This window comes from Dipodomys merriami, unplaced genomic scaffold (assembly GCF_024711535.1).
Source record: "Dipodomys merriami isolate MVZ:Mamm:240054 unplaced genomic scaffold, mDipMer1.0.p SCAF_9, whole genome shotgun sequence".
In the NCBI taxonomy this organism is placed as follows: Eukaryota; Metazoa; Chordata; class Mammalia; order Rodentia; family Heteromyidae; genus Dipodomys; species Dipodomys merriami.
Window position 1 is genome coordinate 7,888,784 of NW_027206512.1, and position 27,945 is coordinate 7,916,728.

The 27,945-nt window shown below is 36.9% G+C and overlaps 1 protein-coding gene across 5 annotated transcripts in view; it reads left to right on the top strand.

Moving 5' to 3' along the window:
• Window positions 1–27,945, top strand: part of Pdgfc (platelet derived growth factor C) — a 222,799-nt gene that overhangs the window by 41,340 nt on the left and 153,514 nt on the right. The window contains exon 1 of one of the 5 annotated variants that reach the window (XM_070012376.1): window positions 25,768–25,836. The exons of the other annotated variants lie outside the window; for them this stretch is intronic. The gene's annotated coding sequence lies outside the window, so the exon portion shown is untranslated. Of the gene's footprint in view, window positions 1–25,767; window positions 25,837–27,945 lie in introns of those variants that run through there. 5 annotated transcript variants of the gene reach the window in all.

The window sequence follows — 27,945 nt, forward strand, 5'->3', positions numbered from 1 at the left end:
TGATGCATAGAAAAGAGTGATAAGCTGTATCAGCCTTGAATGATCAAAGAAAAAGTGGGGGAGCTCTGTTATCTTCTTCTTCCTTTTCTTCCTCCATCTCTTCTTCTTCTTCCTCTTCCTCCTTGTCTCCTCTTCCTCCACCTCCTCCACTTCCTCCTCCTTTCTTTCTCTTTCTTCTCCTTCCTTCTCCTTCCTTCTCCTTCTTCTTCTCCTTCTAAGTAAGCCTTTTTTATATCAGTTATCAGTTAACTGTTTCCTTTCCTCCTCCTTTTTGGATGAAAGTGAGCTAGAGGTAGAGATTTAAGAGGGAGGATGCCTGAAGTTTAGAGGATTATTTAATAGGGGTCCCGAGTCTCCAAATTCTGATTCTTAGATTCTTGAGATGCAATCAAAGCTTAACATTTAAATATTCTAAATGGGAACAATTTGCATCTCAGACAATCTATAGATATATCATGAAATTCAGCCTATGGAGATAATGAACATATTGACTTATCTCAAAGACACATCAGATCCTAGGGTCATTACATCAGCAAACAGCAGAGCATTTTTAGTATTATCTAACTTGAACCACAGACAGACAGTTGTCATTTATAATTATTCCCCTGACTAGCTATTACATTTTAATACATAGTAGGAAAATAAAAGATATTGTTTTCTTTCTGGTTTTATTTTGTTTGTGTTTTTTGTTTTGTGTTAAGCCCCAGTCAGAGCCTTGGAACTGCCCCTGAGCATTTTTGCTCAATTCTAACACTCTACCACTTGAACCGCAGCCCCTGCCCAGCTTTTTGGTAGTTAATGAAATAAAAGTCTCTGGACTTTCCTTCCCAGGTTGGCTTTAAACCTGAATTCTCAGATTTCATCTTTCTGAGTAGCTAAGCTTATAGACATGAACCACAGTGCCCATCAGGATACTGTTTTTTAATGATGCCTTCTAATATATTTCCATCTAGCAGTTGTGTCAATATTTTAGTGTTTTATAAAATGAACTCTATAACTTCTTTGGGAGCAAGAACCAGTGTTTTTCTACTTTGCATTCCTGTTGTTTAACAGAAAATCTAGCATATATAGTCTGTTTGAATTTTTCACCATAATTATAGTCTGTCAATTTATTGCAAACATTGAATTAGTGAAACTGAACTGTTGGTTCAACAGGACATATGGAATTAGCTTTCAGGAAGTCCTTGGTCACATTTGTATCCTTGTTTAACACTGCCTGGGACCAACATTGCCTTGGGTATCTCATGTGTGTATATATCTGCAAATTACTCAAATAATACTCTTTTTTGAGAATTGTTCTTGGGTTACAAATAATTTTAGCCAGTAAGAATATAGAATCTCTGAATTAAGAGGACCCAATGTAGTAGTTTTGGGCAGTTCACTAAATACAGTCATGAATCATCTAAAGAGATAAGAAATACATACTTCTAAGATTTCCAAGTGTGAAAATTGTATAATACAGTTTCACAAATCAACGTAGTTTAGGTAATTTGCTTCATGTGGCCTTCCAGTGTGATTAAGAGTCCTTCAAAACATGAAAAGGATGAGCTGCTGCAGAATTAACATGACATACTGGTTTATAGAAAACTGCTTTATAGGTAGAGAATTATAGTAGGTAGTGCAAAAAATGTAGTAAACACTTCAAGTAGTAATAATGGTGTCTAGGGGTATTGACTAATTTTCTATGCTCATTAAAGAATTAAAAGGCAGGAGAGTGTTTAAAGCAGGTAGAAAATTTATTTGAAAGTGAAAAGAAAGTAGTGAGACTCTGGGTTAGGAAAGGTTTCTCAAAGAGGAGTCTGATAGAGTCTTCCCGGAGGGTGGTGGTTAGAGTACAAGGGCTTCTCCCATTGCTTCTTCTTTAGGCTTTACACTGACTGCTTGGTGGCTTATGCTTGAGTCACCCCAGCCTTTTTAATTGATTGTGGAAAGGAGAACACTTGAGAATTTGCCTGTGGCACCATGGGAACCCGAAGCACTCTGATGGACCACAGGTTATCTGCCATGTGTTATATTTGTCACTTTTTATTCCTATCTCACTAAGAGTTCCTATTTCTTCTTTTCAGTAACGTAGCTGTTAGTTTTCATTACCAAGCATTATGTACTGTTCATACTTTGGATGAGCAGCATTTCATCTTATTTGATGAAGGAGATATACAGTAGTGATACCTGAAGTGGGCCAGTATTTCCTGAGCATCCTTTCAATGAGGTCTTTAAAAGGACCTGTGAGTTGCAAAGCCAGAGGAAGTATGGAAAGCGCAGGTCCTACAGATAGGTGGCATAGCCTGAAATCACAACAGGCCAGCTTGATTACACTGTGCAATGATCACAACTAAGTATTCTCACATTTTGCCCTTTACAAGTTGAGCACAAATATAGAATGGTCTTCAGTTACTTCCTTTAACTAGGTAAAGTAAATATTATGCTGGCCTTGATTTCTGAAAGCTAAACTGAAGCATACTCACTTAAAATTTTTTTAATGCCCTTAAGAGTGTAAGTTGTAAAAAGAAAATGAACTTACTTAACACTTTTTGAGAACTGATCAAAACAAAGCTTAGTCTTACTTTTTTAATCGATTAAATTAACATTATCTCAATAAATAACTATTCTTCTCCCTATCTTTTGTTTATAGCTTTTGATAAAAATAAAAGTTTTAAAATGTTGAGCTACTTAAAACCATGAACTATAGATGTCATAACAGGTTATTACAGATGCTTTTAAAATGTTGCTGAAAATTTTATTTAAAAACTCAAAAAGTTGCAGAAATACATATTTTATGAGGAATGTATAGAATTATTTTCAAGAAGAGTCTAAAATGAAAACAATATTATAGTATACCCTACTACTTGAGAGTTTTCTGTTCAACAGATGTAGTTTAAAAAAACCCTCAACTTCTATGAATGTAATGTTTAAATCCTTACGAAGTTATGCTCACTGTAAGTATAAACCATAATTCTGAATAAATATCTCCACTTTAGTTTAAGAGGATAGCTAGCATAGCTCACATCTGGGTGGTCCAAGGCTTCATGGAACTTGAGCATGGGAGGGGGGAACCAGGTCAACCCTCCTCCTTTTTGGTACTAACAGCCTGGCATTTGTCTCATGTTGGCCCAAGTTATCCCAGCTCTAATAAACAGTGAAGGTATGATGGGCTTCACAATTACCTTGGGTGATTTTTCTTGGTTACTTATGGGAGAATCTTTCATTACTCTCCTCCCCCCACAGCCCGCTGGCCCTGTGATTGTCAAGGGTTTTGAAGCAGACTCAGTAACAAGAAAGGTGAGCTAGTGAGCAAAGGCCTGGGCAACTTAAGCCTTCATGGATCTGTGCCTACAATTTAAGTTTCCTTCCAAGTGGAAATATAATATGCTTTGTAATCTCGCTGAGTGGTACATTGCACAATCTTTTTATTGTCACTGTTGAGTTATCTTTTCAGAGGCTCTACATTAGTCTTAGGAAGGTAAGCCAAAAATGTTTTAATAACAGGAAATATTTGCTATTTTACCTACGATACAAAAGAATTCATGTTTATTGGTTTCAGGTTCTAAAGGTCAGAATTCTGAGGCTGTCACATCCTTTGCTTTCATAGCTTTGTCAGTTTTGTCATTTCAGGACAATTGTGCTGCATTCCATACTTGGCTATCTTCTCTCTCCCTCATCGTCCCCTTCCCCCACAGAAGCAACAAGAAAAGGAGTGGAAATATGGTTGTGGGATTCCTGGGTAGTGAAAGCAAATCATAGATAAGAAGATGATAATAGGAAGTGTACCAGGCTGAATTCTATGTATTAACCTACATTCTTTGCTTTATATCTGTGCCTACAAATTGGAGCTTGAACTCAGGGTCACGTGCCCTAAGTTAGCTCTTTCACTCAAGATTGGTGCTCTACTGCTTGAGTTATGCTTCACTTTTTACCTTCATTGGTTGATTGGAGATCAGTAGTAGGCTGCCTAGGTTGGCTTTGAACTGGGATCCTCAGATCTCAAACTCCTGAGTAGCTAAGAGTAGAGTCATGAGCTTTAAGCCAGTGACTGTAGACCTAGATTCTTAATATTTTACAATTAATAGTTATGACAAGCTGCCGCATATTTTATAATAAGCTTTACAATTATACAGCTGTTGTTGGAGCGGTGATTTGCTGCAATAAAAATGTTTTATAGATAATGTAAACAATTTAATCTTCATACTTTTCTCTCTCATTTCATAAGAGGATTTACTACTTAAAAATAGTTCCTTGAACAGGTTCAATAGTTTTGGGAAAATGATGAAAGGGGTAACATTGATCAAGATGCATTTTATTCAAAAAATGACATGTTGAATTGAATCCCTTTTGTACAACTATTTAAAGATAATAAAAGAAAAGGAAACAAGCAAAACAACAAACAAACCTAGACAAACCAATTCTTATTAGCTGATCACCTCAGGTATTTGAAGCCAAGGATCTACAAGTCTTTTATTTCCTAAGGGTTGATGATTTTGTGTGATTTGTATGTGCTTTTCCAGTGCCTGAAATTCTTGTTCTACCTGTCCATCTGGAGAAACCCTACAGCAACAAAGGGGAACTGTATACAGAATTTTGTTAATTAAATCTACTTTTGAACAGGATGATCTTCAAAAATTGTAACCTTAAGAAATAGACGCAAATTGCACATGATGGGTGTGATTTATCCAGTTGTTCATGCAATAACATCTAAGTGAGGTTAAAATTAAAGTGTGCTTTCTAGGGGTTAGAAACATGTGAGCCTAATGACACATTAATCCAGTAAGTAAAGCAGTTCATTTAGTTCAAATCCATAATTCAGTGGCAGCCCACTTGGTATTCTAACATCTGGCATATCACCATGTGTGACCTGCGGAGGTTTTTGTTTTTTTCAACATCTCTACTTGTGTGGGCCTGTGAGAACAGGCTTTGCTCCTCTCAAGACACCGCAAGGTCTGGCCTGTCAACACCGATATCTTCAAAGGATCATTTGAAAAGTAGGAGAGGTGAATTTTGAAATCCACAATGTAAAAATGTTACAAACTATTCCAACTATCCATAAGTCAGGACAGGATAAATAACCAGAGACTGTTTTCTATTCTACTCTCCATAATGATCACTGTCTCTTTCTCTGTTATTTATTGACTTGAGTTAACTTTTTATGGCCACTATGTCATTCATAGAAGAAGGAAGAGGAAAAGATTTAGTCTCTGGATAAATTTCTCTCTCTCTCTCTCTCTCTCTCTCTCTCTCTCTCTCTCTCTCTCTCTCTCTCTCTCTCTGTGTGTGTGTGTGTGTGTGTGTGTGTGTGTGTGTGTGTGTGTGTTGATGCTTCCTAGAAAGATGTAGGAATAGAGAATTCACATACTGATGCAACAGAACCTGTTGATGCAAACAGAACCTGTTCTAGTTTTACAAACTGAGTAGTTCTATTACTTAATCTTTTGCTGCAAACATTGACTTTTATGAACTGCAAACATGCTTTCTATAAATAACATTCACTACTTATTCTCTTCTGTGTTTTATTTTCCCTTTTTACCTCAACGGGTACTTTACACAGGCAGCTTGCAGCATGGTGGGTTTCTTTTTGTGTGTGTTTTGTTTTGTTTTTGGCGTAGGCTGTGTGATGTGGCATCTGTTTTAGTACTCTGTCAAATGGCAGAGTACGCTCTTTCATCCTGCTTCCCCTTCTTAATTGAATCTAATAGATTCTGTGATTTTAATTTTTTTTTCATTTCTACTTTTGAAGGAGAGTCTATGTATTTTCTTTGAGTCTAAAATATTTTTGTTTACCTAGCATTTTTTCTGCAGTAGTGGGTTAAACTCAGGACCGCTCATTTGCTAAGAAGGCACTCTGCCACGTAAGCCACTCTTCCAGTCCTTTTTGTGTTGGTTACTTTTAAACATAGGGTTTTGCTTTATGCCCAGGTCAGCCTAGACTGTGATCCTCCTGAATGTGCTTTCCTGTGCTGTTGGGATGACAGGTATATGCTCCCTGTCAAGCTTCCTTCATTGTGTGGGGATGACAAGAATATGCTACTATGTCTTGGCAACCATGGAATGGAATCTCCCACATTTTTCTTGCTTAGTCTTGCTTTGAACTGTAACCACAAAACCTAGGCTCCCAGTTAGTTAAGATTGCAGGTTTGATCCACTACTCCTGTTTGCATTTCTTTGTATTATTTTACCAGTCTCTCTGGTATGTGTGATTATGTATTGTTAGCATGACTGTCCTCTTAAGAACCACCTTAGAGATAAACACTTGATCCTACTTTATTTTTAAGAAAGCCACTATGAGAAAAAAGTAGAAATTTAATGTAAGACTTCTTTTCCAGGAAATTGTTGATTTTTAAGGCTTGTACTAAAAAGTCTTTAAAGGGCATAGTAAAAGTATGTTTCATATAGTCTTTTAAAGAGTGACAAAAAGAAACTCAACTGCTGGATTTAAGCTGAAGTGTGTTTGGAGAGACAGTAAAAGCATGCATGGTTGTGAGATCCTCTTTGACTATGAGTTCACTTGATCATTTCTTTATCACTAGGGTCTCACCATGCCCTTGTACTTTATTGCTATTCAGAGCTAGCTTTTCTGGAGTCCATATTGCATCATTTTTCTGACTGAGCCAAGATATTTTTTCTTTCCTTTTTATTGTAATCCAATAAGTAGCAAATCATCTTACAGATTCAAGTGTTTCAGACCTTAAGAATAAAATAAGGTCAGGTGGTTATGGCTCATGCCTGTAATTCTAGCTACTCAGGAGGTTAAATTTTGAGGATTAGTTTGAGGCCAGTCAAGCAGAAGTGGTGCTGTGGCTCAAGTGGTAGCATGCTCACCTTGAGCTGAAGAGCTGAGGGACAGCGACAATCAACAACAACAAAAAAGTTTCAAAGATGTGAAAGGCATTCCTATCCAGCATTTACAGGTTAAATTCTACAAATTTTGGAAAAACAATTATGCTGTAGCTTACATACTATTTCCTTTCATGAACTTCCTGGTTTTACTAGGTGAAATAATCCTTTTCGCCACGAGTCATGATTTTTTAAAATATTTTTTATTATAAAGATACTGTTCAGAGGGGTTACAGTGACATGAGTAAGGTAATGAGTACATTTCCTATTGAGCATTGTTACCCCCCCACAGTCCTTTGTTTTTCAGCTACTATCCCTTCCCAGCCACTTACCAAACTCCTCCCTCCCAGTTCCAGATGCCCCTCAGTAGATGAATGGATCAAGAAAATGCGATATATATATATATATATATATATATATATATATATATATATATGAATTCTATACCTCCATCAGAAAGAATGACACTGCCCCAGATAAGTAGAAAAGGTCAAAAGCTATGTATATATGACCCTTTAAGATGATGCTAAGCGAAATAAGCCCCAAGATAGGGACACAAGAGGTTTTTTCTTTGTCACTGTTATTTTTAACGTTCAATGTGATTTTTTTTTGTTTCTTTTGTACGTTTTTCCCCCATGGTATAACCCCTGTTGTCACTGTATTTGATTCTGTGCCATGAATCTTGTATATACATTTTTTCTAATTTGGGGATGGGAAGGAAAGTAACAAAATGCTGAAACAAGGATATAGGTTGACCCCCATTGCACAATGAGATGTACAACAAATTGTTATGTCGAAAAACAAACTTTACAACTTTGGTGGGGGGAGGAGGATGGGAAGGGATGGGAAGGGGAAACAAAGGAGGAGGAGGCAACAATGCTTGATAAGAAATGTACTCATTATCATGCCTATGTAATTGTAACCCCTCTGTATGGTATTTTCACAAAAAATAAATAAATAAAAATTTAAAAAAATAAAAGAAAACACACAAAAAAGGATATAGGTTGACCCATTGTAACAAGGAGATGTACAAGACACTATGTTGAAAATGATTGTTTTATTACTGTCTCTGTTAGGGTACTTACCATGGCTAGTCTTTTATCTTTAAGGGTCTCTCAGGCTCTAAGCACTTAAAAATGAGGAATAATATATAAAATTCTGTTAATTTCCTACAGGTCTCACCGTGATGCCACAACTTACTGATTCTCAGTAAATATTTGTTGAGTGAATGGGTAAAAGGACAAATTGAAAGTTTAAGTGATGACTATAATACAATACAAGGTTATTGGTATAAATTTATTATTTGGATTCTTGTCTATACCAGTGCTAGGAAGCTTCAGAAAAGCTCTCAAATATGTAGCTCTCAAATATGAGTATATGTACACATCTTTATGTATGTTTAGTTCTGATGTTTCTTTCGGATCCCAAATATATGTAATTATCTGCAGAGATCTGTCTGTCTATATGTCTTTAATATTAACTTGATCAGAAGAAATCATTTTAACAAACCTTTCTTTCCACTTCAGAAGGAACCACTGTTGGTAACCAGGTGGAATGATTTTGTGCCCTTATTACTATTGCATCTTGGGTTCATTATCAAGTCAACTTTCTCTGTATTGGCTACCTTCCCCATCTCTACTCCAGTGGCCTCTTGAATTTCTGCTTTCATCATCTCCATTTGCATTAGAGTAATGCTTGCAGCCTTTTCTACCCTGACCTTTGCCTGAATTTTTGACCTGATTTTACAATAGGTTTCCCTCTGCCCCTAACATACTTGTCGGTTGACCTTGTCTTTCACAAGTATAACAAAATGCATCCTGTTTTGCAGCTCTTTCTACCTGGAATCTTTTATCATTTCCATCTAGATTCTAAATAAAATCTTGCCTCACATCTGTGTACTGAGCCCTGGCTACTCATCATGTGCTAACCACCAGAAATGGAATTTCTTGGAGTACTTTCTGCCTCCCTCCTGCCTGTACCTCTCTTTGCTGTCTAGCGAACCAGAATTACTGGGGAATTGTCTCTCCAATGGCCAATAAATAGGGTCTGGTTTAGAATACTTCTGAGTTTCCTCAGTGGGATTGAAAAAAGTTGCTCATAATACTTACTGTCTTGATAAAGAATTCTAGTTGTCTTCATTTCACACCCCTACTGATATTTCTTCTACCATTCTGGTGAACTGTACACTTGAACCTTTGTCCTAAGCTCTGTTTCTAGATGAATAGAATTGAAGACACCTTCTTTGACTACAAAAGGAATTAAGTTCTCTCTCATTTATTTTCTCATTTTTATTCTATGCTTAATACTTGAGACAATATGAAATTTTCTTTGTGACTTTTGATATAATTGATTTGAAAGCCTTTGCTCACTTGTGAATTTTAAGACCTAGGAAGGTGGAACAATTATCTTATTTCACTATATCCAACTAAGTAAGATACAGGAACTCAATAAATGATTGATGATGGAAAAGGGTAAGTGATTTTGTGTAGATAAAGAAGGGCCCACTTTCCAGAAGGGAAATTATAGGCTGAAACTGCTCAACTCTTCATGAATAAACACTTGACTGTGTCTTAATGGACTTTGGAGCTTTTATATATGGACCTGCTTTGCAGAGAGCATGAAGTTTTAGCTATTCATTTGGCCAGAATTTATGGAGTGGCTCTTCTGTGCTGCTTAGGAAAGAGTGCTTGATGCTTGGCTGGGGTGGCATACTAAGCAGGTCTTTGAAAGAATAATATTGCAAATGAATAGACATCAACAATTCCCAATTGCACAACCTTCTTCCTCCCAGCAGGCAGCTGTCTGTTTTTTTTTTATTAGTCCCTGTGATTCTCTTCTTGGACCTCCATCTGCATTTGTTGTTTTGCTGTCCTGTAGCTTTTTTTGGCTTATGAGCTGTGCCAATGCACTAGCTGATTTCTGTTTTCATCTCTTTGTCCCCAGGTCCTTGTATTTATTAGTAAATAATGACTAAGTGAATTGCTGGCTGATTTTCTACTGGATTGTAGGTTGATGTGTTACTTGTCTCATTTCAGGAATTTTATTCCAGTTATTTGAAAAGCAACTAGTAGCAAATACAATGACATTGAATGGAATTTTATTGAAAGGATTTTTGCTTTTACAATTCTTTTTAAAAAAATGGCTTGAAGAAAATAGCTTTCAGTTCTCTTTGAAACTACTTTATTTACAAATTAATTGCTTTCAGTGCATTCTCTTTTAGTGCAAGTAATTAGAAGTCTTTAAAAATAATTAGTAACCACATCTACTCCTGGTTTTCGGCAACTGTTCTTTGAACAAAATTGAATAGTGTGGCTAATCTTTTTTTTTTTGGCTATATGGTTTTATTTTATAGCTTAATGGTGATATTTTTGTTTTTGTTGTTGTTCTTGAGTTGACTCATAGATGTGATATGGTCTTCATTTAGGTCCTGTTGGCATATTATTTCTTCCTCCACAGATAAGTACACTTTCATTGTTTTTGGTTTCTTTTTGTGGTGCTGGAGATCAAACCCAGGATGTTGCACAAGGAAAGCAGGAGCTGTGCCACTGAGCTACATTCCCAGCAAGAATGCTCTTTTAGATAATGTTAGCTGCTGTGAGTAAAATAAAGCAGGATGAAGCACACTGAGGACCTGAGAGAGGGAGGAGAGCGTGTGTGTGTGTGTGTGTGTGTGTGTGTGTGTGTGTGTGTGTGTGTGTGTGTGTGTGTGTGTGTGTGTGTGTGTGTGTGTGTGTGTGTGTGTGTGTATGAGAGAGAGATGAGTGAGAGAGAGAGAGAGAGGAGAGGGAGCGGGGGGAGGGAGTGACAGGAATTTAAACATGATGATGAGGGTCAGTATAAGTATATCCTCTTTGGCTGGAGACACAAATGACAAACAGATATAGTTATACAAAAGCACGAACAATTATGTACATATGACCATATAAGATGATGAGCCCCAAGACAGGGACACAAGTGGTTTTTGTTTTCTTTCTTCCTTCCTTCCTTCCTTCCTTCCTTCCTTCCTTCCTTCCTTCCTTCCTTCCTTCCTTCCTTCCTTCCTTCCCTTTCTTCCTTCCTTTCTTCCTTTCTTTCTCTCTCTCTCTTTTCTTTCTTTCTTCTTTTCTTTTCTTTTTTTTTTTTAATTGTATTTTATTTTATTTGAGAACATACTGTACAGGGGGGCTACAATTACATGGGCAGGATAATGCATACATTTCTTACCAAGCATTGCAGCCTCCTCCTTTGTTTACCCTTCACTTCCCTTCCCCGCCTCCCCCCTCCCCCCACCCAATTTTACCCCCCTCCCCCCACCCCATTATACCCCCCTCCCCCCCCACACCGACATTGTAAAGCTGGTTTTGACATGACATTTTGTACTTCTCATTGTTGCAACAGGTCCACCTGAATCCTTAAACGACTTGTTTGTCCCCATCTCCTCCACATGTTATACTGACATCAAATATAGTGAAAGCGGGGGTTACACTGTGGGGGAGGGACATACAAAGCAACAAAGAAATAATCTTATAAATGCGTTAGAAACACATGCATGAAAGAAACGAAAACATTAAAATACATATTTAAGGGTTCATTTTCCTAACATCACATTATCTGACCTTTTCCGCTTGACTTATACCTATACTAGATATTGCAAATAAGGGAAACCATGGGACCTATGCTTCTTTGGGCCTGGCTTACTTCACTTAATATAATTTTTTCCAAACCTTTCCATTTCCTAACAAATGGGGAAATGTCATTCTTTCTGATGGAGGCATAGAATTCCATTGTGTATATATACCACATTTTCTTGATCCATTCATCTACTGAGGGGCTGCTGGGTTGGTTCCATATCTTAGCTATGGTAAATAATGCTGCAATAAACATAGTTGTGCTGCTAGCTTGAGTGTGGTCTTGTTTGTAAACATTTGGGTAAATGCCCAAAAGTGGGATTGCTGGATCATAGGGGAGATCTATGTGAAGTCTTCTGAGGAACCTCCATACTGCTTTCCAAAGTGGTTGAACAAGTTTACATTCCCACCAACAATGAAGTAAGGTTCCTTTCTGTCCACATCCCCTCCAGCATCTGTTGTTGTTAGAGTTCTTGATTTTTGCTGTTCTAACTGGAGTGAGGTGATATCTCAATGTTGTTTTGATTTGCATTTCTTTTATGGCTAGGGATGTTGAACATTTCTTCATGTGTCTATTGGCCATCCTTCTTTCTTCTTCAGAGAAGCTTCTCTTTAAGTCTTTCGCCCACTTATTTATTGGGCAGTTGATTCTTTGAGGATTTGTTGTTGGGTGGTTTAATTTTTTGAGTTCCAAGTATATTTTAGATATGAGACCCTTGTCCGTTGTATGGCTAGTAAAGATCTTCTCCCAATCGGTGGGCTTTCTATTGATCTTGCCAGCTATGTCATTTGCCCTGCAGAAGCTCTGCAATCTTATGCAATCCCATTTGTCCAACCTTTCTTTGATTTGTTGTGCTTCCGGGTCTCTATTCAGAAAATTTCGACCTGAGCCAAGGAGACCTAGGGTTTCTCCTATTCCATCCTGTAATGTTTTCAGAGTGTCTGCTTTGAGTTCAAGGTCTTTGATCCATTTGGAGTTGATTCTGGTGCAGGGTGATATATAAGGATCTAGCTTTAGTTTTCCACATGTAGTTAACCAATTTTGCCAGCACCATTTACTGAAGAGGCTGTCTTTCTTCCATTCTATTGTTTTAGCTTCCTTATCGAAGATTAGATGGCTATAGGTCTGTAGGTTCATTTCTGGGTTTTCAATTCTATTCCATTGGTCCTGAGGTCTGTTCTTATGCCAATACCAAGCTGTTTTGATTACTATGGCTTTATAGTAGAGTTTGAAATTTGGTATTGATATTCCTCCAGCAGTGTTCTTTCCGTTGAGGAGCGTTTTTGCTATTCGGGGTCTTTTATTGTTCCATATGAATTTTTGGATTGCCTCCTCTATTTCCTTGAAGAATGAGGGTGGAATTTTGATAGGTATCGCGTTGAATCTTTCTTCTTTTCTTTCTTTCTTTCTTTCTTTCTTTCTTTCTTTCTTTCTTTCTTTCCTTTCTTTCTTTCTTTCTTTCTTTCTTTCTTTCTTTCTTTCTTTCTTTCTTTCTTTCTTTCTTTCTTTCTTTCTTTCTTTCCTTCCTTCCTTCCTTCCTTCCTTCCTTCCTTCCTTCCTTCCTTCCTTCCTTTCTTTCTTTCTTTCTTTCTTTCTTTCTTTCTTTCTTTCTTTCTTTCTTTCTTTCCTTTCTTTCTTTCTTTCTTTCTTTCTTTCTTTCTTTCTTTCTTTCTTTCTTTCTTTCTTTCTTGGGGGAATCCAGTCCTGGGCATGAACTCTGGGCCTGGGCGCTGTCCCTCAGCTCTTCAGCTCAAGACTAGTGCTCTACCACTTGAGCCACAGCCCCACTTCTGGCTTTTTTTTTCCTGCTTATGTGGTGCTGAGGAATCGAACCCAGTGCCTCAGGCAGGCAAGACAAGTGCTCTACCGCTGAGCCACCTTCCCAGCCCTTTGTTTTCTTTCTTGCTATTGTTTTTAATTACAATGTACTATGTGAATTTTTTTGTTTCTTTTGTATGTTCTTCCCCTGGTATAATTCCTGTTTTCACTGTATCTGATTCCAGTGTCCTACATCTTATATGTACATTTTTATAATTTGGGGAGGGGAAGGGATATAACAAAATGCTTAAATAAGAATACAGGTTGTCCTATTGTAACAGTGAGATGTACAAGACACTATGTTGAAAACAAACTTTATAGTTCCAGGTAGGGGGTGGAGGGAGGAGTTGGGAAGGTAGGGAGGGAAAGGATGGTAGGGGAAAAACAAAGGAGGAGGTAACAATGCTTGATAGGAAATGTACTCATTACTCTACTCATGTAACTGTGACCCCTTTGTACAGTATTATTACAATTAAAAATATATGTGAAAAAACAATAAATTGAATTGATTTCTTTCAGAAAAGCAAAAAGCTAGTACAAGGTTGTGCAGGAAGAGGGAATAGGAACTGTTAAGATCTTGAGAAGGGACCAGGAAGTCTTTTAAATGAGACTTGGGCAGGGCATCCAGTAAGAGGCCAGAAGAACAATTGGAAGAGATGGGCAAGAGGCTGCAGAATGTCTGCAGCCTGTGTGTTTGACTTATATGCTAAGAAAACTCTTAATGATTTTAGAAAGAATAAGGAATCTGGTCGTGTTTCAGAAGATAATCTGGTTTTGGTGGTAGAGATTAGACAATGCATGGGCAGGAGCAAAATGTCATGAATTAGAAAACTATTTACTTAGATGATCTGCATTAGAATCATCGTGATAAGGGTAAATGGAGTTGCGTGGTGCTCTTCTCACTGTCCATCTTTGAAATGTCCTTCATAGGTTCAAGATTCTGTGTTCCTCCTCTTTTTTTTTTTTTTTTTTTTGTTTCTAACCTACCCTTTCTCCTTCCCAAATATCACTGGTTTATGTGGAGAACCTTTGATCCCTCCATCACTCCAGGAGAAATAAATCCTTTGTCTTCTATGAAGTTTTCCTGCCTCTTTTTGTATTATCTCAGCCCTACTAGAACTCATTTTCTCATATCTCTGTGTTGACCGTCTCAGTCATCAATTTTCAAGTACAAATGGATTGAAAAACACTTGTCTTTAGATATTTATGCCATTGCAGTAAAAGTGGAGATGCCTCTATCTTCTCTCCTCTTGCTGCTGTTTTAACTTAGTATAAAATATTATATGTAACTATAAAAATTCTGACAACACACACACATACACTACAGCAAGATGAGTTCACAAGAGGAGGTACACCAAACAGTTCAGATGCACAGCCTGTAGGCTCCCTGATAATGTGTTTTTTTGATATCATTTAAATGACTTCCAGAGTTTTTTTTTCTCTCTCTCTTTTTTTTAACGATAAGGTGGGCTTTGAGATGCATGGGGTATGGCCATGTTCATCCTACTTCTAGATCCTACTCTAGATTTTTTCCAGCTCTAGAGCACAGTTATTCAGAGGGAATTTTGAGGAAACAGTTCATGAATTGGGAAAAATTACAATTATCAACCAAGGGAATTTCTATCAGTAGAGATAGTCACCTTTGCTTCTTTCAACCATGCTGTTCCTAATACTCCTGTAAGTAGGAAGCTTTTCTTCTAAGCTATGTTTCCTTTCTTTCCTTTTTTCTGTGCTGGGCCAGTTCTGGGCCTTGAAATCAGGGCAAAGTGCTGTCTCTAAGCATTTTTGCTCAAGGATAGCTCTCTACCACTTGAACCATAGCTCCAACCATAGCTTTTTTGGTGCTTAAATGGAGATAAGGATTTTGTTACTTTCCTATCCAGACTGGCTTTGAACTGCCTTTCAGCTTTCAGCTTCCTGAGTAACTAGGATTATGGGTGTGAGCCACTGGTTTTTTCTAAAGAAAACCTTCCAAAATTGAATGGTACTGGAGAGAGTGGGATACAATTCATGATAATTATTAGTAAGAGTTGTACAACACTAGGCTGGAACTTAACCTCTGGAATTTACCTTGTACTTTTTTTATGGTGGGGAAGATTCAGCCCAGTGAATTCTACCAGTGTTTTGGGGTTTAATAAACCATGATCTCTTCAATGTAAGTTTAACAATTCTGGTCACACTGTAAACACCTTACTTCTGACTTAACAAAGAGAGAAAAAATTAAACCCTGTTTACCTTTGTCTTTCTTCTTTTTCCTTTATTCCCTCCTATGTTTCCTTCCTTCTTTCTTTATTTTTTCCCTCTCCTGTCTCTTCCATGTTAATCCTTCCCTCTTTAGTAAATTTTCTTTTTGTAAAATTCTCTATACTCTGGCATCCCATTATTCTAAACAGCATTCTATCTCATCTTCTCTTCCAGGAGAGAGTCAGCACTTTTCTCAATGTTTTACAGGCGCTGTGTGTGTGTGTGTGTGTGTGTGTGTGTGTGTGTGTGTGTGTGTGTGTGTGTGTGTGTGTGTGTGTGTGTGTGTGTGTGTGTGTCTCTAGGAGAGATCATTAATCTCTGTTTGTTCTGATTGTATAGTTGTTATTAGATGTAAACCTCTGATCACCATTTCTTCTCTTTCTGTCATCTTGACTTCTGTAGTTTCCTTCAATATTTGAGGAAGTCCTTTTCTTTTTGGCCACTACAATCCTTTTCTTATCAACTAGACTTTGATGGCATGTGGGGAGACAAACAAAGAAGGGTCAGAAAGTTGCAGCAACTTGAAATTATTTAGGAATTTTCAAATACTTCAGCTGTTTTTTTTGAAAGAGACCATCTTGCTGGATGTCTTATACCTGAAGCCCATCTTCTATTTAAGTTCTTTTTTTGGGTGGTGGGGTGGGGTCCTGTCGTGGGCCTGAACTCTGGGCCTGGGCTCTGTTCCTTAGCTCTTCAGCTCAAGGTTAGCATTCTACCACTTGAGCTACAGTGCCACTTCTGGCTTACTTTTTTTTCTTCTGCTTATGTGGTGCTGAGGAATCGAACCCAGGGCCTCATGCATGCAAGGCAAGCGCTCTACCACTGAGCCAACTTCCCAGTCTCTACTTAAGTTCTTGAAGCCATCTTCAATTGCATTTTATTTTCATCTCCACGCCTCACTGTCTCCTTACAGTTTCATTTTTTAAATTGTATTTTGCAGTGGAATGTAACTTTTCATGTGTACAACTGGGCTCCAACATATCTTAGCATAAAGAGTTCTTTATACTTTCTCAAACAAAAGAACCATCAATGAACTCATAAACTTTTAGATGCAGAAAAAAATGTAATAAAAAGGTGGACAATGACATTTTACATTTACATTGGGTCAGAGTAAATTTCTGAATAGAAGAGATGTGTGTGTGTGTGTGTGTGTGTGTGTGTGTGTGTGTGTGTGTGTGTGTTCCATTCCTATACAGCCTTTCTGAAGCAAGGTTTGTATATTCTAAAAATACAGATACCCCACAGATCATGGATTTTTCTTTTAATTGAAAATATCTACTAGTTTGCAAAAAATAACAAAAATAAAAAAACAAATAAAAAATAATTTTATAATAGAATCCAGTTTTCTTGAGACAGTGGTGCCAAAGAAGTTTGATGAGCGTATATAGTCTTTGCAACTTGGTTTTCTTTTCTTCTATGTTCTATGAATGATTTTGGTTATTTGTTCTGTGGCCCAATAGTTTTCATATGTTAAAATGTTTGATTCAATTGCCTGTTGGAGGAGTTATGATTAGGACTGAGACCCTGTTTAAGCTGGAACTCACTTTTTTTTGTAATGCTTTGATTTTATATATATATATATATATATATATATATATATATAATACATTATATAATATATATACATATATAATAAAAGCATACATATATATTTTATATACTAGAAAGATGAAATAGGACTTTGATGACAGGCTAGAATGTTCATCAATGCTGTCACAGTATACTGTACTTGCTGCAGATATGGCAGCTTCTTTGTTTTCATACCTGCTCTAAGTAACACATATTCAAGGAGCCATTTTTTCCATCTTCTGTGTAGCTTTCCAGAAGACAAAGCCTTTCAGGTGAAATTCAAAGACTCATGATTGGGATTGTCCTGACAAGACCCATGTATCGAAGGCTTGTTTGTTACCCTGTTATGCTACTGAGAAGTGGTGAAATCTTTTGAGGTGGAGCCTAGTGGGTCATTGGAGGGAATTTGGGACAAAGGCTTTTCTTCCTAGCTGGTAGGAGGTAAGCAGCTTCCTTTGCCATATACTCCCTGGTATGATACTTTATTTTTTCAACACAGGCCCAAAGGCAATGAGCTCAGTGAACTTGGACTGAAATCCCTGGAATTGCCAGCAAAAATAAAGTTTCTGCATTAAGCTTGTTCATTCTTGTATGTTACAGTAAATGAAAGCTAATACAGTTGATTTAATAAGCAGAGTCTTTAGGAGAGAGGACAATGAAGAGGGATAGATGGACTGAAAGAAATTGAGCCAGATTGGCATGGAGCTCTTTACTTTTCTCTGGGATAACTCATCTTCAGTTGTGAGATGCAGAAAACTTTTAAATACATTTCTGGGCCACTCCTTTTACTGTGTCAATATATTTTCTTTTGCAATTAGGATTGGAAAATTGGGATCATTTTAGACAGTTTGAGATTCACTTGTATATGAAAAGCACATGCATTTTCTTGCATTGAATTTTTATACATTTTATATTTCTAATGCAATCAGTAAGCAAATGTGATTTGTAAGTCTATACAGCTTTAAAAAGATTATTTAAGATGATCTTTAAATGTTCTTAGATATCTCAATGTAAGGAACATTTATTTGTCTTTATAATTTTTTTGATGGTACTTGGATTTCAACTCAGGGCTTTATGATTGCTCAGACTGTTTGATTGGTTATTCCACTGGTTTTCTACCATTTGAACCATATCCCCAGCCCTGTTGTTTTGTTAATTATTTTTTTAGAGAAAATGTCTCTAGGTCCTTCTGCTTAGGTTGGCTTCAGACCAAAAGTCTTTCCATCTCAGCCTCATGAATAGCTGGTATTACAGGCGGGAGCCATTGGTGCACAGGTAAATGACATTTAAACTATATATTCTTTTTTTTTTAATTTAAATTTTATTTTATTTTATTTGAGAGCATACTGTACAGAGGGGTTGCAATTACATTGGCAGGATAATGCATACATTTCTTACCAAGCATTGCAGCCTCCACATTTGTTTACACTTCACCTCCCTTCCCAGCCTCCCCCGTCCCCCCCCACCCAATCATACCCCCCCCCACACCGACATTGTAAAGCTTGCTTTGACATGACATTTTGTAATTCTCCTTGTTGCAACAGGTCCACCTGAATCCTTAAACGACTTGTTTGTCCCCATCTCCTCCACATGTTATACTGACATCAAATAAAGTGAAAGCGGGGGTTACACTGTGGGGGAGGGACATACAAAGCAACAAAGAAATGATCTTATAAATGCGTTAGAAAAACATGCATGAAAGAAACGAAAACATTAAAATACATATTTAAGGGTTCATTTTCCTAACATCACATTATCTGACCTTTTCCGCTTGACTCATACCTATACTAGATATTGCAAATAAGGGAAACCATGGGACCTATGTTTCTTTGGGCCTGGCTTACTTCACTTAATATAATTTTTTCCAAGCCTTTCCATTTCCTAACAAATGGGGAAATGTCATTCTTTCAGATGGATGCTTAGAATTCCATTGTGTATATATACCACATTTTCTTGATCCATTCATCTACTGAGGGGCTGCTGGGTTGGTTCCATATCTTAGCTATGGTAAATAATGCTGCAATAAACATAGTTGTGCTGGTAGCTTTAGTGTGGTCTTGTTTGTAAACATTTGGGTAAATGCCCAAAAGTGGGATTGCTGGATCATAGGGGAGATCTATGTGAAGTCTTTTGAGGAACCTCCATACTGCTTTCCAAAGTGGTTGAACAAGTTTACATTCCCACCAACAATGAAGTAAGGTTCCTTTCTGTCCACATCCCCTCCAGCATCTGTTGTTGTTAGAGTTCTTGATTTTTGCTGTTCTAACTGGAGTGAGGTGATATCTCAATGTTGTTTTGATTTGCATTTCTTTTATGGCTAGGGATGTTGAACATTTCTTCATGTGTCTATTGGCCATCCTTCTTTCTTCTTCAGAGAAGCTTCTCTTTAAGTCTTTCGCCCACTTATTTATTGGGCAGTTGTTTCTTTGAGGATTTGTTGTTGGGTGGTTTAATTTTTTGAGTTCCAAGTATATTTTAGATATGAGACCCTTGTCCGTTGTATGGCTAGTAAAGATCTTCTCCCAATCGGTGAGCTTTCTATTGATCTTGCTAGCTATGTCATTTGCCCTGCAGAAGCTCTGCAACCTTATGCAATCCCATTTGTCCAACCTTTCTTTGATTTGTTGTGTTTCCGAGTCTCTATTCAGAAAATTTCGGCCTGAGCCAAGGAGACCTAGGGTTTCTCCTATTCCATCCTGTTATGTTTTCAGAGTGTCTGCTTTGAGTTCAAGGTCTTTGATCCATTTGGAGTTGATTCTGGTGCAGGGTGATATATAAGGATCTAGCTTTAGTTTTCTACATGTAGTTAACCAATTTTGCCAGCACCATTTACTGAAGAGGCTGTCTTTCTTCCATTCTATTGTTTTAGCTTCCTTATCGAAGATTAGATGGCTATAGGTTTGTAGGTTCATTTCTGGGTTTTCAATTCTATTCCATTGGTCCTGAGGTCTGTTCTTATGCCAATACCAAGCTGTTTTGATTACTATGGCTTTATAGTAGAGTTTGAAATTTGGTATTGATATTCCTCCAGCAGTGTTCTTTCCGTTGAGGAGCGTTTTTGCTATTCGGGGTCTTTTATTGTTCCATATGAATTTTTGGATTGCCTCTTCTATTTCCTTGAAGAATGAGGGTGGAATTTTGATAGGTATCGCGTTGAATTTGTAGATAGCCTTGGGAAGTATTGCCATTTTCACTATGTTAATCTTGCCAATCCAGGAGCATGCGAGGTTTTGCCATTTTTTAAATTCTGTGTTGATTTCCTTTTTCAAGATTTTAAAATTTTCATCATAGAGGTCCTTCACTTCTTTAGTTAAGTTAATTCCTAGGTATTTTATTTTTGTGGGGCTATTACAAATGGAGTTGCTTTCCTAATTTCAGCCACACTTTTCTCATTGTTGGCATACAGAAAAGCCATTAATTTTGGGGGGTTAATTTTATAACCTGCTACTTTGCCAAAGTTTTGAATCAGCTTGAGTAATTTGGGAGTGGAGTCTATGGGATTCTTTAAATACAAGATCATGTCATCTGCAAAGAGGGAGAGTTTTATTTCTTCTTTCCCTATTTGGATCCCCTTTATGTCTGCATCTTGTCTTATTGCTGTAGCTAGGCATTCTAATACTAGATTGAAGAGAAGTGGAGAGAGTGGGCATCCTTGTCTTGTTCCTGAGTTAAGAGGAAATGGCTTTAGTTTTTCACCATTGAGTATAATGCTGGCTGTAGGTTTGTTATATACAGCCTTTATTGTATTGAGGAATGTTCCATGGATTCCTAATTTTTCCAAAACCTTCATCATAAAGGGGTGTTGGATCTTGTCGAATGCTTTTTCTTCGTCTATTGAGATAACCATGTGGTCCTTGTTGTTGCTCCTGTTGATGTGATGAATAATATTAATTGATTTGCATATATTGAACCAGCTTTGCATCCCTGAAATGAATCCTGTTTGATCGTGGTGTATGATTTTTTGGATGAATTGTTGAAGTCGATTGGCCAAAATTTTGTTGAGAAGTTTTGCATCAATGTTCATCAAAGAAATGGGTCTATAGTTCTCTTTCTTTGATGAGTCCCTGCCTGGTTTTGGGATGAGGGTTATGATGGCTTCATAGAATGTGTTCGGTAGTGAGCTTTCTCTTTCAATTTCATTGAAGAGTTGGAGGAGAATTGGTGTGAGCTCTGCTTTGAAGGCCTTGTAAAATTCCGCTGTAAAACCATCTCGTCCTGGACTTTTCTTAGCTGGGAGGTCTCTTATTGCTGTTTCTATTTCAATGCTTGATATGGGCCTGTTAAGATAGTTTAACTCATCTTGGTTTAGTTTTGGCATGTCAATATTTGCTAGGAAGAGGTCCATTTTTGTCAAGTTGTCAAACTTATTAGCATAAAGTTTTGAGAAGTATTCCCTTATAATGTTCTGAATCTTGGTTGTTTCCGTGGTGATGTTTCCATTCTCATCTCTGAGTTTATTAATTTGGGTGTGTTCTCTTCTTTTTCTGATAAGGTTTGCGAAGAGTCTGTCAATTTTGTTAAGTTTTTCAAAGAACCAACTCTTTGTTTTGTTGATTCTTTCTATAGTTTTTTTGGATTCTAATTCATTTAATTCTGATTTAATTTTGATCATTTCTTTCCTTCTACTGGATTGGGGTTTATCTTGCTGCTCTTTTTCAAGGAGGTTTAGATGTGTCATTAAATTGCTAGTTTCAGATCTCTCCAATTTGTTGATGTAGGAGCTCAGAGCTATAAACTTGCCTCTGAGTACTGCCTTTGCTGTGTCCCAGAGGAGCTGGTAATTTGTGTGTTCATTTTTGTTGAATAGCATGAACATTTATATTTCCTTTCTAATCTCTTCCATGACCCACTCTTGATTCAGCAGTGTGTTGTTCAGCCTCCATGTGATACCGGACTTTCTTTGGTGGCTTTTGGTGTTGAGTTCTAATTTTTTCCCTTGTGGTCAGAGAGAATGCAGGGTATAACTTCAATGTTTCTGAATTTAGACAAGTTTGCTTTGTGGCCTAGAATGTGGTCTATTTTAGAAAACGTTCCATGTGCTGCTGAGAAGAACGTGTATTCTGATGCTGCTGGGTGAAATGTTTGGTAAATGTCTGTTAAGTCTAGTTGATCTATGCAGCTGTTTAGATCTGCGGTTTCTCTGTTGAGTTTTTGCCGAGTTAATCTGTCTAGTGGGGAGAGTGGTGTGTTAAAATCCCCAACAATTAATGTCTTTGGATCTATATGGGATTTGAGGGAAAGTAGTGTTTCTTTGATAAATTTGGGTGCTCCATTGTTTGGCGAATAGATATTTAGAATTGTAATATCCTCCTGAAGGAGAGATCCTTTAATTAGTATGTAGCGACCTTCTTTATCTCTTCTCACGAATTTTAATTTGAAGTCTATTTTATCTGATATTAGGATTGCAACTCCCGCCTGTTTATGAGGGCCGTTTGCTTGGTAGATTTTGTTCCAGCCTTTAACATTGAAAATGTGTTTGTTTTTACGGGCAAGATGTGACTCCTGCAGGCAGCAGATAGAAGGGTCTTGTTTTTAATCCAACTAGACAGTCTATGTCGCTTAATTGGAGAGTTTAGTCCGTTAACGTTAAGAGATAGGACTGAGAGGTATTTGGGAGTTCCTGCCATGTTATCTACCTTCTTGGGGGCTGCAAAAACTGGGTTCTTCCTATGGTTCTTGGATTCTCAGTTTGGGTGCAGTTTGTTGGCCTTTATTGTGGTCTTGTTGGTTTTCTATGTATAGGACATCTTTAAGAATCTTTTGTAGGGCTGGTTTGGTGGAGATGTATTGTTTCAATTTTTCTTTGCTGTGGAAGGTTTTTATTTGGACTTCAGTTATGAAGGAGAGTTTAGCTGGGTACAGTATTCTTGGTTGATAGTTGTTTGTTTTTAGGGCATGACATACATCATTCCAGGCTCTTCTTGCTTTGATTGTCTCTGCTGAGAAATCTGAGGTGATTCTAATTGGTTTCCCTTTATAGGTGATTACCCTTTTCTCCCTGACAGCTTTAAGGATCTTTTCCTTGTTCTGAGTTGATCCTGTGTGGATTATAATGTGACAGTGGGATGTCCTATTCTGGTCTGGTCTATTTGGGGTTCTAAAGGCTTCTTGTATCTGAATAGGCCTATCTTTTTGCATGTTTGGGAAGTTCTCTGCTAGGATCCTGTTAAACAAATTTCCTAGACCATTAACTTCTGTTTCTAGGTGCTCCTCTACACCCATTATCCTTAAGTTAGGCCTTCTGATGGTGTCTTCCAGGTGTTGGATAGATCTATCATATTTCTTGGACTTGTCTTGGATGGTTGTATGTTCTTTCTCTATAATATCTAGGCTGTCTTCAATCCCTGAGATTCGATCTTCTGCATGGTCTAACCTGCTGTCAAGACTCTCTACTTTGTTTTTTATCTCTTTTCCTTCTAATTGGTCAGCTTTCATGGCTTCAAGTTCTTTGTTGAAGCTCTGTTTTAGGTCTTGTATGAATCTCTTTACTTCCTTAATTTGGTGTTCAGTGTTTGTCCTCAAATCACTTAGTTGATTGGATATGGTTTCTTTGGACTCCCATTCCTTCTGTCGGGTTCCATTCAGCATTCCCTTTGTGGTCTCCCTGACTTCCTTCAGCTCTTTCTTAATGGATTCTATGGATGTCTTTAGTGATCTTTGTGTGTTCTCTACCTGGTCTCTCAATTCCTGTATTACTCTTTGTTTAGCTTCCTCACGTTTGTGGGATTCCTGCAGTTCTCTTTGAGTGTTCTCAGCCTGCTCACGCCATTCCTCCCTTTCTCTTTTTTGAGTATTCTCAAGTTGTTCACGCAAATCCTGTATCAGTTTTTGAGTAGCTTCCTCACGCTTATGATATTCCTGTATAAACTTCTGGGATGCCTCCTCTCTCTCCCTATCACGCTTTGTAAGTTGTCAAACTTCTCATTTATCATGTTCGCCACCAGTGTTTGTAAAGCTATTTGGGAACTCTCCTCTGGATTATTCATTATCTGTTCTGACCCCTGATTATCAAGATTGGGACTTGAGATATCCGGATTTGCCATTTTTCTAGTGTTTTTTCGGCTTACTCTGCCCATTTTAGATGAAAATAACACCAGTTTTGTGCTAGAACACTATCTTAAGGCAACCATCAATCAAAGTTTGCATTTGTACAGTCAATAGTCTACAGATACAATCTAGTTCAACAGATACATCTATTCAACATCAAACAACTATATTTTAAAGGACTTCGAACCGCAGAAAAGAATTTGGAAACCAGAAATTATTAGGATTAGGGAGAGATGTGGGTGAAAAATAGGAATAGATTGGTTAAACTATATACTCTTCATTCTTCTTTGGAACCCTATATTGTGAGTTTCAGATTGAACATATTTGGAATCAGATGTTTTGATAGGTTTGTAAAGAGGGAATTTAATCAACAGTATTGCTTGCCAAGTTAGGTTGTACAACTCAGTGAATACAAAACTGGAAACGATTACTAAGTAAGTTCTTTTAGGTAACTTACTAACAAGATTTTTCATAATTTTATAAATATTGATTTTCAAAGATATTGATGGTAATACATTAGCATGAAATGTTTGAGCTGTGTGAGGGACACAGTCAACATATATGCTTTTTCCATTTTCTCATTTTTCCTGTATTTCTTCTGAGTGGATTGTGTAAGCCTAGTTTCACAGTTATTTCATATCTTTAGCACTAAAATAATGGTAATGTCTCATCATAGTTGTTGCATATATCTAGCATAAAAATGATTATAATGTCTTATTGTAAGTTCTGTAAGAATGTTTTCATAAAGACATACAAATTTAAAAAAGCACCTGAAGACAATAAATATATTAAGATGTAAAAATGGTGTGCTAGAAGGGTTTGATCTAAAGCAGTGTCTCAGCTCCCTAAAGTACGTCAAATGAAATACTTCTGTATCTGAAGTTTCACAATTTTTTTTTAACCTTAATAATGGAATTTCATTTGATTTGAAACACATTAAAACTTTTCTGAGTATTGAAATAGAAAGGTACTTTTCAGTAGGAATCAACTTGAACAAGCAATGAAAACAGGAGTATTATTTATAGTTGATGTTGAAGTTTTTTAATTTAGATGTTTGAAAGCTAAAATAAAATTATCTATTGAGTGTAATTCATGTAAATTAAGTGGTTAATGTTGGCATATATTTATTTGCTAAATATCAAACTTAAAATCTAGAGTTTTTTACTTTATGTTTATATTTTACCGTAGTTGTAATATAAGTGGCAGCATTTAGATAGTAGTTTTTCAGGGGCTGGAAGTGTGTTTCAAAAGGTAGAGTACAAGGCCCAAAGTACAGTATCAAATACAATCAAAACGATATAAAAACAACTTTTTAAAATTGAGTTTCTTTTCCTATCGAGCATTGTTACCCCCCCATTTGTTTTTGCCCTACCATCCCTTCCATCCCCACCTCCCCAACTCCTCCCTTACTCATGTAACTGTAACCCTTCTGTACAGTATATTCACAATAAAAAACATATAACATGAGTTTCTTAGAACATTTACTCTAGTTCATATGTTTTACACTAGGTATAAAGAGCGAATTTTCCAGCCTTCTTTTGTGTCATAATGGTTATGCTGTATACATGTGAGGATTTACGACTTACTATGGCTTTTAAAAATTTCAGTTTTTCAGCAACTTAGCACTGCATCTCATGAAAATTCAGAGGAGGCGGAGGAACCCAGGATTTCCTCAACATCTCATGACTGCAGCCCACTAGTCTAGTCTCACCCTTGATGAAGCTAGTAAGTTAAATTAAATGAAGAAATTAGGATAAGTAAATTTTATGTGTGGATGTATACAGGCATTAGATTCTAGCAAATCATCTTTAAGTCTTATACTATTGCTGGGCAATATTTTGATGTGTATGAAGTAGTTGGTGTTTTGGTATATATGGTAACTGTTAAGATCTTGTTCCTCCTTGATGATTGGCTTTTAAGAGACAGATATCTTTAAACACTATATCTGGCTTTTCTATTATTAAGTCAGGCTCTGAAGGACACCTGAATCTGGGTATTTTTGTTGTAAAGTGTAGATATTCAGATGAATTAAATATATACTTACATACTTACATGCCTACATACTTTATTTTTTTTTGGCTATACTGGGTTGAACTCAGGGTTTCTCACCTGCTGGATAGACACTCTACCATTTGAGTCATGCTTCCTGTCTTTTTTCTTGTTTTTTTTTTTTCTTGAGACAGGGTCTTAACATTTGTCTAGATCACCATTGATCAAGAAGAATTTATACTTCTTGCTGTAGGTGGTATGACTGGCTTTTGTGACTGAGTCTAGCTGTTGGTTGAGATAAGTCTTGTAAGTTGTTTTGCTCAAAGTGGCCTTAGACTGTTATCCCCTACATCTAAGCCTTCTGCATAGTATGAATAATATACTGTTTGAGTTTGCCTTTTTTCCTTCTTAAGACAATGATCAATTCATTTTATTGAAATTGTGTAACCTCTTATACACAAATTAATCTATTCATGGGAGGTTGCATCAGAATTTATGGATATTTTTGGACCTTTGCCCTAAATATAGGTCTGCAGTTTGTTCCCTAATTCACCCAAAACAATGAAAGAAAGAGTGATGAAGGAAGAAGGGAAAAGAAAGAGGAAGGAAAGGAGGAGGAAGAAAAGAAGGAAGAACAGAAAGAAGGAAGGAAGGAAAGAACAAAGGAAAGGAGAAAAAAAGGGGGGGGAGGCAAGCCAGGATTATTATCTAAAGATATTTACCTGAATGTTCCAAATACTTCTAAAGGCTAAAATTAACAAAAAAAATTGTGTATTTGAACATATGCACTGAAGCCCTGGATTCTTGAACAGATTAAATGTCAAAACAGATATAATTGGCCTTGAATTTGCCAGCTTATTTCCTGATGATGATCTTAGCCAAATTAAATACATGGAGTCCAGTTACTGTCAATTTTGAAGATAATCATTAGAATTACCTTGCTCAGTTTGTAAGCTGAAGAACAAGAAAAGCCTACGGAGTATGTCAGCTCCATTCCAAGGACCCATACTCCAGTGTCTCCAATGTCCTACAAATAGAGGATGCCCCCATCTTGAATAGAGATCAGATTTGCCCTTCTGCTTTTGTTTATTGAATCTACCAGATCCTCAGAAAATTAGAAAATACCTCTTCCATTGGTGAAAATGAGCTTTATTTTTGCTGATTTAAATGCTAACATTTTCTGAAAAGATTGCCAGACACATCTAGAAGTAATATTTGACTTCTTATATGTGAATAACTTTTAGCTTCAGTCAAGTTGACACATTGAATTAACCATTGTAATATATATGCATATATATTTATAATACAAATAAACATATATAATAAAAGCATGAAAATATATTAATTTTGTCTACCTCTTGGTGAATCTTCACATAGCTCCACTCAATCAACCAGTAGCCCTGCTGAGATGTATTGTGTAATCCATCACTGTTGATTAGATTCACTTTTACTGGTGCTTCATACCTATAAAGATTTATAATACTAATCTCCTTCTTTAATGTCTAAAAAGTATCCCTTAAAACCTTCAGCTTTGAATTCCCTATCAATAGCAAAAATAAATAAATAAATAAAAGTAAAAAGGAACAAGGGAGATGGGGTAAGAGTCATTTTATGTGATAGATCCTAACCTAGTCAGGTAGTTAAGGCTAATATTAGCAGAAGTAATTCTCATGTGTAGTATGTGCTCTTGATATGACAGGATAAGAACATTTTTTAAAAATCTGTGGTCCTTCTTCAAAAGCCACAAACTCAGTTTGATTTTGAGAAATACATCAGGCAAATCTAGATTGGGAGACCCTCTACAAATGCCTGCTCATTTCTCCTCCAAACTTTCAAAGTCATCAA